At 41.0% G+C, this 14,138-nt stretch overlaps 1 long non-coding RNA gene across 1 annotated transcript in view; it reads left to right on the top strand.

Annotated features, from left to right (window-relative positions):
* The window catches only part of LOC137552300 (uncharacterized), a 55,653-nt gene extending 45,335 nt beyond the window's left edge, over nucleotides 1-10,318 (top strand). The window contains exons 3-4 of the long non-coding RNA XR_011027123.1: nucleotides 5,597-5,694; nucleotides 10,121-10,318. This is a non-coding gene — a long non-coding RNA (uncharacterized lncRNA). The remainder of the gene's footprint in view (nucleotides 1-5,596; nucleotides 5,695-10,120) is intronic.
* Nucleotides 10,319-14,138: the final 3,820 nt, after the last annotated feature.

The following is a 14,138-nucleotide window of genomic DNA, read 5'->3' as shown; positions in this document are numbered from 1 at the left end:
AAATAGTGATAGATGCAAAAAGGAAAAAATGCACCATTATTTCCAAATAAAATATTGTCGCCATACATTGTGATAGGGACATAATTTTAATGGTGTAATAACCGGGACATATGGGCAAATACAATACGTGAGTTTTAATTATGAAGGCATGTATTATTTTAAAACTATAATGGCTGAAAACTGAGAAACAATTAATTTTTTTTGTTTTTTTCTTATTCTTCCTGTTAAAATGCATTTACAGTAAAGTGGCTCTTAGCAAAATATACCCCCCAAAGAAAGCCAAATTGGTGGCGGAAAAAACAAGATATAGATCAGTTCATTGTGATAAGTAGTGATAAAGTTATAGGCTAATGAATGGGAGGTGAACATTTCTCAAGTGAAAATGACGGAACGCGAATGGGTTAAATATGCTTGGTAGGGGGGACCCCACATCATTTAAAAAAAAAATTCCCACCCCTGAACATAAAAAAAAAGTTTTAAAAAATAGGAAAAGATGACAGAGATCTTTATAGAGCCATATTGTGGCTGTACAGTGATCCCTGGCCAAAGTGTTGTGGCTCTGGAGGGGTTTCCAGGGGGTCCGTAAGCACTGAGTACAGACCCCCTGGAAATCCCGTCAGGAAATTAATTGCTCTTTCTTTTGATATATGTAAATTTAGACTACCATAAGGTTTGCTACATTAACTGTCATTTACCGCATTTCAATTTATACTTTTTTCCTTTGAAAATTTAAAATCAATTTTCTCAAAAACTATAAGGTCTTTTTGAAAATGTTCCCTCTTGTTCTCACTGTTCTTCTTAACATAATCTGCAAATTTGGTATTTCTAGCATGTAAGGGGCCTTTGCTATTAACCGCTAAAGTCAGCGGGTTTTTAATTCCGAGTACCGAGTACCGGGTTTTTAATTCCGAGTACCGAGTAACTCGTGATCACCAGTGCATTCGTGATCGGCATTCGTGATCAAGAGCAAATCACTAATGCTGATTAATAACTCATGATTGCAAAGAACAGCTCGTGATCACGAGTTACTCGTGATCACGAGCTCATGATGAGCACCACTGGTAGCTACACAGCACTGGTTAACACAGCACTGCTATTAATATGCAGCACACAGTTCTCCCTACATTGACTCCAGGTAGACTGTAAAATATCTGACAGGTTGGCTTATTTTATAGGTAGAGTGTTAGGACTATGAGTTGCTAGGAGGGCCACCCTTTCACAAGTTGAGGTTCTGGCTGAGTTACATTATCTGTCAGCAGCTGTGCTGCTGCAGATGTGCTACACAAAACAACAAAGAAATAGATTGCTAGTATCACATGGCAATATGTCCACTGCCATATGACACCTTACTTTGCTCATTCTAATTTTTTTTTTACTTACACAAGATTCAGCAGACAGAATTCTGTATGCTTTACTTAACTAAATTACCTAGGTGATTTCACAACATGTGTAAATCGTGACATCCACTTTTCAATCTACTATTTGTTAAATATAATGTTTTTTTTTTACATATCATTTGTGTGCTGAATATAATATACACTACATGTAATCACCAGTAGCAATGTTTTCTAGTCAGCGCTGGTCTGTGAATTGATGGGAGTTGCCTATGTAAATACATGAAGTTTATTAGTCTGTTTGTATCCAGCTGCAAGTGGCTCTTTACATGTTTGAAGTGGCATAATACTTTTTTTCAGCTGGGAATCCACAGCCAGCAACCAATTACCGTAAACTGTCTCACCCCTATGTTTGATTCCCATCAAACTGATCTGCAAAATCCTACAGAAGATTGTCATACTGACTGCGGATCTGTTTTAAATTGGCCCTGATCACCACTCACTGTAAATCTGAATAGTAATATAACGAGTCATGGCAGTTGGGAATATATAAAAGCAAGTTTATAGTTCAATAAACATTGGTAGCACAGGGAGCCCATAAAACCATCCCAGATAGGCAGCAACCCAAGATAAATCTGTATCTGCTCTAGGTGTGCACACATTAGTCTATAGTCTATAGTTAATGACTCCCAGAATCTTTTTGTCAGCACAATGACTATGTGACTATATAAATTTCATATCCTGGAGCAAATTGCCATGTAGTACATCAATCCCTAAAGGCATCATTAGATCACAAAATAACTGATTAGTAAGCAGTTCCTATGTCCCGGTAGAAGGAAGCATTTTAGTTTTAGAGGAATCCATTACAATGTGCTTTGTTGAATATGCTAACTGGAACAGTTGAGCCTACAGTACCTGTGCTCATTTTAAGGTTTAATAATATCCTTCACACATATTCTTGCTTCACAGTGCTGCAAGGCATATCTATATGTTATGCAGCCCTGAAAGTGTCTTTGACACTTTTTTTTTTTTACCCTGGAACTGTTAAAGCTATATCACACTCCATATAAGATGTGTTTTTTATATGCATGAATAATTAAAGCAGCCTGACGCTACCTTAATTAAAATTTTTGCACCTTCTTGATTAGACAGCTACATAATTTAATGACATCTCCTATACGCTAAGCTGTGAATCCTTTAATGAGGATGGAAGGAGAGAATGAATTCGAGTATCTATGCAGTCGAGTCAAAAATAATTTCTTCACTTGCAGAACACAAAAAGTCAACAAATGATTGCTGATGTATGAAAAAGAAAAATCAATGTAAAATTAAACAGACAGTAATTGCTTCTTAAAAAACATCTCAGTCAAGAGGAAGATTGGAGAGACACTAGGGCAGGTTCTGAATGATAACAATTGCAGAAAAATAAGCACTGGTGAAGGATCGTGCAATTATACATTTCAACGCGTGCTTTCAGGAAATAGTTTTCAAGCGGCTAAAAATAGTTTAACTATAATAAAAATTGACGGGCATGGGAAAAACCTTTGCGGTAGTTATGCTGGATCCATGTAAACTTGCATTGCTTGTTTTCCCGTAGTATTTTAATCTTCCATGGGAAAAAGATGGAAAAAAGTGATAGATAAAAAGTGTTTTGAAGGACATGTAATATGTAATATAGATGTCAGCACCTTAAAGAGAACCCAAGGTGGAACGTAACAAAAAAAACACCCATACTATTGGCACAAGGTCACCTCCCAAATGAATATGTACTGCTTTTCGCCACTCTCTGTGGCTCCATTCAACCAGGGCTGTTAGAAAATTGACTGTTGGTGACCCTGGAGGTGCACATCCATGAGATGTAGCAGTTCATGCCCAGCTGGCCCTTTTGTGCACTTTTTTTCTCCAGGTAGGTGTGGAAGGGAGTATCCAATGCTGAATTGGGGCATTGCACAAGTGCCATCCCTTCAAAGGACACCCCTTTCTGTTTTTGAATATTGTATCAACAAGTTGCTTGTCTGTATTTTGGGGGCTACTCCAGCTACTCAGGGGACAGACAGCAATGCTGAGGACGGACAGAGGTAGGTGATTGTTAAGGGTACATGCCTCTATGTTCCATTTAATGACTAAATTATGCCTTAGGCACACTGTAAGGCAAAAATACCACCATAGCATGTCTTCTTGGCTACAGAATAAGGGATTGCACTTGAGCAGGAGACATTATGTCTGTACACCTCCTCTGACATGATTGTCAGAGGGGGCAGAAAAAAATATAGCAGCTGTAAGGTAAACTAACCTTATTCTCAGGTCAAGTGGCTGACACATACAGCTGTAGATGTAAATAAACAGGTAGATTAAAAACCACAGTACACATTTGTGTGTGAAGTGGCGCATGCAATTACTTTGTAGCATGTGCAAATTATGTCCGCATGGCCACGGCTGCACGGCTGTGACTCAATGTGGTCACCTCCTCTCCACTGCCCATGCTGGGTCTACTCATTCAAATCAAATGGGTTGTCCCACACTCACTAGTGGACTAAACTTTGTGATATTTCAGGAGTGCTACAGAGGAAGAGGGGATGGCACCCTTATAAGACAAATATTTGCAGAAACTGGCACATCCCATGCAATTTCTTTATTGTTTCATATAAAATGTTATGCCTAGTACACATGGTACAATTTTCCGTGCGATAGATGGATCCAAATGAAAAAATCCATCATGTCCGATATTGCTCCCGATCGTTTCCGCTCTCAATTTCTCATTGCGATGAATGGAAAAGGATAAGAAAAACAAATTAAGATAATCAAATCGAATGCAGAATCAAGTGCAGAATCGTGCCACAAAAAAGATCAAAAAAATCGCACGGAAAATCTTACTGTGTGTACCCAGCATAATGCCAATGTTTTGGAACCTTGCAGGATCCCTTTGTTAAGGTGATATTTGCACAAGGCAACCATCTGTCTGCCGCTTAAACTAACTATGATTTAGCAACTTATTAGGTGAATCACCTCAAAGCACTCATTGACATGATGTGCGTGACACTGGCGGCTGCAATAAAGAAATTGCATGGGATGTGCAGGCTTCTGCATATATATATATATATTTATATATATATATATATATATATATATATATATATATATATATATTTAGGTACTTATCCGTTAGCCGGGCGCATCCTCTAGGTGGCGACAAAACTCCACCAGAGTTACATCTTTCCCTACTATCCATGGCGGCCTGGAGGGGGAATAGTAATTAGCGCCACCTGCCGGATGCGCCCGGCGAATGGATAAGTATCTATATTTATTTATAATTTTTTTTTGAGTCTACTGTCTGGTAGAGGACTAAGTAAGATCTCTGTGAGCAAAGAAGCCGGTAGTTTCCTTTTTCTTTGCAAAAAAAAGTTTATACATTGGAAGTTCAAATGAACTTCAGCTTTAGGTGGGAAGCCATTGTAGTTACATTTTTAAACGTTGTTGTTGTAATTTTCAGTTAATAAACATGGCTGGAAAAAATGAATTTTGGAAAACAACTCCCCTCAAATATATTCAGAGTGCCAGATTGGAAAAAATATATTGTTACATTAGAGTGTTTCATATCAGAAAACATGAAAAGACTCTTCTGCTGCAATAGAAAGCACTCTGAGGAAAAGTATGCGTAATGCATTTTGCTGCTGTGCATATTCATCCAAAAGCTCTTAATATTTTAGACCAACTACACTCATACCTTAGTGTCCTTCAGAAGATACAATAATCCTTAATGGATTTATCTGGTAAAAAGTATCATGGCTGAAAAGGTTTCATGTTCTTAGCTGCTGACAAACAGGTTTGGACTGTATGACTACTTTAAATATCAAATTAATATACTTTTCATTTTATTCATGCTAAGCTCTGTATGCTTCGTTCCTTTGAAGGAGATGTCAGAGTTTCAAAGTTTACTCTCTTTAAAACTGAAGTTATGGGAAATATTTTTTGTAAATTATGAATGTTTAGAGCCTTTGTCAGAGAGAGAGAGAGAGTGAGAAAAAGAGAGAGAGAGAGAGTGGAGAAGAGGAGATAAGAAGAGAGCAGAGGACAGAAGAGAGAGAGAGAGAGAGAGAGAGAGAGAGGGAGAGAGAGAGAGAGAGAGAAAAGAAGAGGTGATAAGAAGAGATTAGATGACAGTAGAGAAAAGAGAAGGAGAATTAATTCTTTAGGCTCCTTTCACACTTGGACGTTTTCATTGAGATGCAATATTCTTTTTTTTTTTTTTTTTTTTACTGCAGGGTGACGTTAGGGCAATAAAAGTCTATGGGGCCTTTCACACTGGTTGCAATGAGCCTGAAGTGGCACATCTGCCGCAAAAGCATCCGTGCATTGTCAGGTGAGTTGCACAGCGATGTGCGTCAGACCAAAAGTCATGCAAGTCTACTGAGATGCAGGTTTTTTTTAAATGTTTTAACACTGCCATGCACATGCGTGGAAACATATTTTTTCAATACACTTCCATGCACTTTGTATTTCCACCACAGGAAGTGAGCGCTAGAGAGCCTCTGTTTATGTTTGGCTGTCAGCCAGAAGGGGGATTATCGTGTATAAAACACGGAAATCCCCAAAAGCTTTTTTTGGTGGTGCGGTGCGATCATCGAATCACACTGCATCAAAAATTCTGGTTGGCAGTGTGAAACTGGCCTTAGGGTCCTTTTACACTATATCCGTTGCTGTCAGTTGTACCTGAAAGGACAACTGATAAGCAGTCCAGTGTTCATGTTCCCCTATGGCCTCTTTCACACTATACACTGAAAATCTTTTTCAAAATGCACTGCTATGGAGGAAAAAAAAAGCATTACAATGCAATGCAACACACAGCAATGCAATCAAATGCATTATGTGCAAAAGGGCTCTTAAGGCTTTTTCAAACTACAACACCGTATTTATGCTTCTGTGTACATGTGTGTTTTTGGTGTCTGCATTTTTCCCTGTACATAGTAGGATGCTCATTCGGATTTCGTGGAATTGAAATTTCCGAATTTCCGATCGGAAATCCGAATTTCCGAGCGGAACTCGGAAACCGGAAACCGGAACTCGGAAATCAGATTTCTGTAGAAATACTGCATTACCACAACGTGGTAATTTTAACCCAATCACAGAACTCGGAAACATTGGGCCAATCAGAGACTGCAGAGTCAACTCGGAAGTATTTGGCCAATCAGAGAATGCAAAAAATGACCCAAAAAAACACCAATTTGAAATCAGAAATCCGAACTCGGAAATCGGAAACTGATCGTAAATCAGTGAAATTGGTAATTGGCTTTGGCGGAAATCGGAATTTCTGCGGAATCGGAAATTGACATTTCCGGCCATCCCTAGTACATAGCTATGAATAGGAAAAAAATGAACGTGTTCTAGCCTATAAATACAGCATCATGTATGGTAAAGGTGCCTTCCCATTATACATACCGCATACAATTGAATGTGCATGTTCACATCTCTGTAACAGATTGTATTACCCTAACCCATTTCCTTCAGTGTTTCTAGATAAAATGAGTTATTATATACAGTAAAGTTTTACTTTAAAGGGGCACTACAGTGAAAAACTGTAAAATTTAAAATATGTGCATACATATACAAATAAAAAGTACATTTTCCAGAGTAAAATGAGCCACAAATTACTTTTCTCCTAAGTCACTGTCACTTACAGTAGGTAGTAGAAATCTGACAGAAGTGACAGGCTTTGGACTAGTCCATCTCTTTATAGGGGATTCTTAGGGATATATTTATTTTCAAAAGCGCTTAGTGAATGGCAGTTGCTCTGTCCAACTGCCAAAAATACGTAGGGAGCAGGGAAGCTGGGCAGCATCCTAGTTTAAAGAGACACTGAAGCGAGACTAAATCTCGCTTCAGGTCTTATATATAGTGCCCCTGCTAAAACGCCGCTATCCCGCGGCTTAACGGGGGTCCCTTCACCCCCAACCCACCCCCCGCAAATGTTGGTCGGAAAATGGTCGCTGGAGATATCCTTCCTGGAGGCAGGGCTAACGGCTGCAGCCCTGCCTCCCAGCGCGTCTATCAGACGCGCATCGCCGCCTCTCCCCCGCCCCTCTCAGGGAAGGAAGACTGAGAGGGGCGGGGGAGAGGCGGACATACGCGTCTGACAGACGCGCATGGGGCAGGGCTGCGGCGGTTAGCCCTGCCCCAACCAGGAAGCACTCCCCCGCTGCACGGAGGGGGTTTGGGGGGACAGGGACCCCCGTTAAGCCGCGCTATAGCGGCGTTTTAGCAGGGGCACGCATGCCCCTGCTAGCTATGAGGTCTGAAGCGAGATCTATTCTCGCTTCAGACTCTCTTTAAATCCTTTTTAGGGAATATTTTTTATAAAGAATAAAAGCCTTGCTGAGAATCCCCTATGTAGAGATGGACTGGTCCAAAACCTGTCACTTCTGTCAGACTTCGGTCTACTACCTACTGTAAGTGACAGCAACATAGGAGAAAAGTAATTTATGGCTCATTTTACTCTGATAGAAACGTACTTCCTATTTGTATATGTTTGCACATATTTTAAAATTTTACAATTTTTCGCTGTAGTGCCCCTTTAAGGGGAAGAAGTTGTGTATGTTTAGTGTGAAGAGAACCCTGAGAAACATAATCTTGATCATTAGCTGTGACAGAATACCATATATACTTGTGTATAAGCTGTCCTCCCTATAGGCTGACCCCCCAACTTTTACCCCTCAAAAAGCATAATAATGTGTGACCCAGTTATAAGCAGAACCCTAATGTCTCCCACAGCCTCTTCCATGTATGTGATGCAGAGTGGACATTGGAAGAGTGCTTGTACATATGTTAGCTCTAAAATCATCAATGCCTCCTCCAGCAAGCATCCACATATATGTGATACAGAGTGAGCATTGGAATGCACTTACATTGATAGTTACCTCTCAAACCCCTAATGTCTCCCTCTGGCCTCCCCTGCGTATGTGATGCAGAGCGCACATTGGAAGCGTGCTTGTACATATGTTACCTCTCCAACCACCAATGTTTTCCCCCTTAGCTTCCCCATATATATCATACAGAGTGAGCATTGGAAGTGCACTTACATTGATAGTTACCTCTCCAACCCCTAATGTCTCTCCCTAGCCTCCCCGTGTATGTTATGTAAAGTGCACATTGGAAGTGAGCTTGTATCTATGTTATTTTTAAAACCCCTAATGTCTCCTCCTGGCCTCCCCTCATGTATGTAAATCAGAATGTGCACTGAAAGTGTGCTTTTATGTATAGTTGCCTCTCCAACCCCCTTGTCTCCCTCTAAACTCCCCAGTGTATTTGATTCAGAGTGCGTCTTGGAATCATGCTTATATCTATAGCTACATCTCCTCCTTCCTGACAGCCATCTTCCCGTCCTTGCAGCACTGTACTGTAAATGCCCAGACTTCTCTGACTTGTCTTTCTGAGCAGCCATTTTCTTGTTTCCCTTAAATCTTTGTACTCGCCACTGCCTTTAACAGCAAGTACAGATCTGCAAGGAACACAAGAAGGTGGCTGCCTGGAACAGAAAGACAGTGAAGCCTAGACCTCTAGCGGTGCATACAGACCTGCATACAGACCTGCACAGGAAAAAGAATGATGGCTGCCAGGAATGAAGAGAGGTAAATACAGGCATGCTTCCAATACGGGCACTATATATGGGGTCCTACACACCTGACTCGCATATTAGCTGACCTCTACTTTTGGGACACTTTTTTGGGTCCCACAATGTCAGCTTATATGTGAGTATATATAGTATTCAGTTTAAAGAGACTCAGAGATGAGCCAACATAAAGATTTTTTATTCACCTGGGACCTCCTCTACCCCATAAGCATGGATGCATCCCTCGCCGACCTCCCGCGGTCCTCCGTTTAATGGCAATCAGCCCCGGTAACTGGCTCAGGGATGTCAGCCGGGGTCTACTGCGCATGTGCAGAAGACCCAGACTGAAACCGACAGAGACAGTTACCTGGGCTGATTGCAGATGGAACAGAGGACAATGGGAGGACGGCAAGGGATGCCGCATCCGTGCTTATGGGGCTGGAAGAAGAAGCCCCAGGTAAGTAAAAAATCTTTATGTTGGCTCATCTCTGAGTCTCTTTAACCACTTGCCGACCGCACACTCATACCATGCGGCGGCAAAGTGGTAGCTGGAGGACCAGCGACGCACATCTGCGTCGCCAGGTGCCTCCCTAATTAATCAGGAAAGGCCGCTTCCTGTTAGATCACAGAGCGGATCTCCGTGAATAGCCTGCTGATCGCGGCTCGCAGACTAAATGTAAATGCAGGAGACGTTTGTCTCCTTTGTTTACATTGAACGGCGCTGCTGCTACAGCAGCGCCGTAAGGGAGATCGGCAATCCCCGGCCAATCAGCGGCCGGGGATCGCTGCCATGTGATAGAGGACAGCCTGTCACAGGCTGCACAGGACGGATAGTGTCCTGTGCAGGCCCGATCACCAGGGGGGAGAGGGAGGAGAGGGAGGGGGGGAATTTCGCCGTGGAGGGGGGCTTTGAGGTGCCCCCCCCCCGCTACACCCAGGCAGGCATCAGCGATCAGACTCCCCTGCACATCATCCCCATAGGGGGGAAAAAAGGGGGGTGATCTGATCACTCTGCCTGCAACCTGATCTGTGCTGGGGCTGCAGAGCCCACCCAGCACAGATCATAAAAAAACACGCTGGTCCTTAAGGGGGGGGGGTAAAGGCTGGGTCCTCAAGTGGTTAAACACAATAATTAATTTGGAAATGTTTGGTGCTCTGTAGTAATGTAGTATTTTTTTTTTAGGGACTACTCAGATTTGGGAGCAGTTGGTCTATTAACCTGCAACTGATTAATCAGCTGTCAGTCCCTAAATGTGATTAGACACTGCAAAGGTCTACTTCTGCTTATGCAAATTATGGTTCCTGTCAAATCATAACCTTAAATTAATCATTTTTTGTTGATCACTGGTGCTCTGCAGAGCATTTAACTCATGTATATGAAACCAAGATACAACCGTAGTGTTTGTGGTCATGCCGTAATAAAGGTATCTGTCATAGAAGAAAAATGTCTCATTTTACTTAAATATATGTAATTTCACTGGTTAGAGAAAAAAAAAACACAGACTGACAAATCCCAAACGTGGATCTAACTAAATGAAACAGACTGAATGTACAAGGAAAATTAAAATACATAGCAAATGCATTTTGTGGAGTAAAAATACCTAAAGTGCATACTGTGAACCATGACGCGTTAACCCAAATTGGCAGTGTTCTATGGACTGAAGAAGAATTGATTCTTTTATTGGACTTTATTTACAACCTATATTGGAGATCTGTTTAAATTGGATGAACAACTTCATTAATCAATGGTATATAGATTGGTGCTGCAATAAAATAAGGCTAGCTTAACTGTTTACAATGAATGGAGAAAGATTTTAGAAAGTTTGCCAGGACCTAGGTGGTACAAAAAAAGTGAAGTAAATTTCTTAATGAATTCATTCTGCACAACAACAACCTAATTAAAAATACAGATTGGCTAAATAATATCCAAGTCTATAAAGCTGAAACAATACGTTTTTTTTGTTTTTTGTTTTTTTACTTTCAGCCCCGCTTAACACAGGACTGAATGAGGCACATTGGCAAAAAAACAGCAATAAGGCTGAGGGCTCTTTTCCACTAGCAAACGCAAAAGGAAAATACAAACACAAGCGATTGCAATTTTTCATCAATTTTGTTATGTGATTGCAGTTTTGCACTTATCTTTTAATGAGAAGCACAATCGCAGGTAAAATCGCTCCAAAAAGCAATTGCAATTTACAGAAAATAAAAAAAACAGATGTAAGCAATTGCGATTTTTCATTTTGTTATGCAAGTGCGTCTTTGCACTTCTTTTAACATGGAGCACAATCGCAGGTAAAATCGCTCCAAAAAGCGATTGTGATTTACAGAAAGTTGAATCGCAATCGATGAAAATACTTTTCACGATTCCAATGTCAACGTAGCAACCCTAGCGATTTAAAAATTGCTAGTGTTTTGCAATTTGAAACAAATCACAATCGCTTTTTGGAGCAATTTTACCTGCAATTGTGCTTCATGCAATTACATAACAAATGAAACATCGCAATCGCTTGCGTTTGTGTTTTCCTTTTGAAATTGCTAGTAGAAAAGGGCACTAGTTCTGGGGAACAAATACCTTCTTTATGAGTTAAATGTGCTGGTCAAACTGTAGTACAAATTTAAACCTGCCCAATGTAGATATAGCTGGTGGTTGGGTCAATCAGGGATAATTAGAAGCAAGCATGTGACTTTCCAAGTGCAAAGAACAGTGGAAACTGGACTACATTTTCTAAAATCACAATGGACAACATGATTGTGATGGTAATAATTAAGGATGATGACATATGAAGGGACAAGAGTGGATCCCAGAAAAAGCTTGGACATTTATTTCTTGAAGACATAGCTCAAGAGAGGAAGAAATCCAGCACTCACCATCAATCTTATAACAATGCTTTATTTCAGAAGTGCCCACACGTTTTTGGCTTGTGAGCAAGTCAAAATGATCTACCTATGTACAATTTTAGGAGCACACTTGTATATGTTACGGCCAGAACCCGAAGTTTGGCCACTTCTAGTTCTGGCCGGCCACTTCTGGTTCTGGCCGGCCAATGTGCAAAGTGGCCGCTGCGCTGCGGCCAATGTGAGAAATGGAATGATTTCTGTAACATTAATGTATCTTCTGGCCACAGCGCAGCGGGCAAATTGATCACAACTTAGTTAATTTAATGAAATTAAGCCGGCGGCAATGTAACAGATGAAGCCGCCGGCTTTTGCCTCTGCCTCTCTCTCCTCCCCCCCCTCTCTCTCTCTCTCTTATGGGCAGCCGGCGTGGACACGCGTGTCCCCCCAGAGTCGTTTGTCGTGCCAGGAAAGCAGAGCGGGGAGGCTGCAGACATTGCTTCTGCCAGCACCCACTCTGCAAGAACAGCAGGATTCCCCTGCCGCAACGAACGACTCTCGGGGGACACCCCGCCAACTGCCCATAACAGAAGGAGTGAGAGGCGGGGGGGGGTGGGGGTATTGAGAGGCAGAGAAAAAGCATTTTGTGAAATTAGCTAAGTTTTGATAAATTTGCCCGCTGCGCTGCAGCCAGAAGATACATTGATGTTACAGGAATCATTCCATTTCTCACATTGGTCGCAGCGCAGCGGCCACTTCGCACATTGGCCGGCCAGAACCTGAAGTGGCCGGCCAGAACTAGAAGTGGCCAAACTTCGGGTTCTGGCCGACACATATATATAGAATGGAAAATGGAATGGTGTTGGGATCTACCATGAAGTCCTTCGCGATCTACCAGTAGATCGTGATCTACCTAAAGGGCAGCCCTGCTTTATTTTATTGCTTCATACACGTCAAATTAACATTGACCCAAAGCTGATGGCTGTTTCATGTTGTGTGCTGCTTTCAACTCAGCTACACTTATGAACAGCAGCTATTAAAAATGCAACTCTGAGAAACTAAGGTTGGTGCTTAAATTTGGGTCAATATTAAGTTTGAATCAAATATGGCTGTTTGAATTCAAGTCTTTTGAACACAAATTTGGCCTCCAATTCTAAGGAGAATTTCAAAAAAGATCCTGTAGTTGGAGAAAATCAATTTTAAAAAGTCCAAAGATAAAATGGTGTAAAACGACATTTTGCTGCAGTACACTTTATATGCTGAGTTTCAAGTTTTATTTACCTTTTACACCTTGTGAGAAAACCGAGCAATGGGAAAGATATCATTGTTTAGTGTAATAACTAATACAGGGGCATAATTACAATTCATGGAGTCACCCAGAAAAACTTTGGTGGGACCCCCCAATGTTCACTTTCGTTACCTTGCCTCTCCTTGTCTCACTGTCTCACAATGCCCCTAGTGACAAGTGGCAATAAATACAATTACTGCAGTACTAATTAGAAGCAGGGAAATGTGACAAATAAGAAAAAAAATGTGCTAAAATACTTTGACCTGGAGCCCTTGCAAGCCTCTAAATAAATTGGCTGCTAAAGGGTTAAAGAACTGTAAACTGTAGGTATAAAATAATTCCCTCCTATATACCGAGGCAGATAAGCTCACTGAGCATTTGGACATAATATGGTAAAAGGATGTATCTGAAGATGAACTGGCATGAAAAAAATGAAGTTTGGGTGAACCATTCACCAACCAGTGTACTGGTGTCAGGTTGCTCATAAGCATTTTTTAAATCATATATCATTTCAGGAAAATCATAGCTAGTTGAAAACTGAAATGTAAAAGTAATTTGATACATTTAAATTACAAAAGGACTTGTAAGGTACTGAGATATGCTGCATTTACTTTCAAAAAAGTAAAGCTTTCTTTTAAAAGGAGATTCCACTTTCATGAAAAAAAAAAACATATTTAAATATGAATTGTTTTAAATACACCTGGGTACTGTACTCATCCTTATGCAATTCGATTTCATTAAAAGTTATATTTCCATTCACTTCAATCTGCAGTCAGCTAAGAATTTCTGAAACTGTCAGAAGGCCAAAACTGCACTCTGTTAGAATTGCAGTTGCTATGAGACTGTCTGGAAATTATCACCTTGCTGCAGGGGTAATTAGCTTTTACAAAACAAGAGTGTTGGTCTTTCGGTTTCAAAATCTAGACCAATCCACTGACAAACATGGTCCCTTTTTTTCGGTTAAATTGAAAACGATGGTTTTCTTAAAATCTCCCCCCCCCCCCCCCCCTAACTGAGCTTGAGCTAAACTTTCCTTGCAATGGGAGCATGATGGAGGAGATGAGTAGCCCAGAACAAC

This window comes from Hyperolius riggenbachi, chromosome 1, assembly GCF_040937935.1.
Source record: "Hyperolius riggenbachi isolate aHypRig1 chromosome 1, aHypRig1.pri, whole genome shotgun sequence".
Classification (NCBI taxonomy): domain Eukaryota; kingdom Metazoa; phylum Chordata; class Amphibia; order Anura; family Hyperoliidae; genus Hyperolius; species Hyperolius riggenbachi.
The sequence above is the reverse complement of the archived record's forward strand: the minus strand, read 5'-3'. Positions and strand labels throughout refer to the sequence as shown.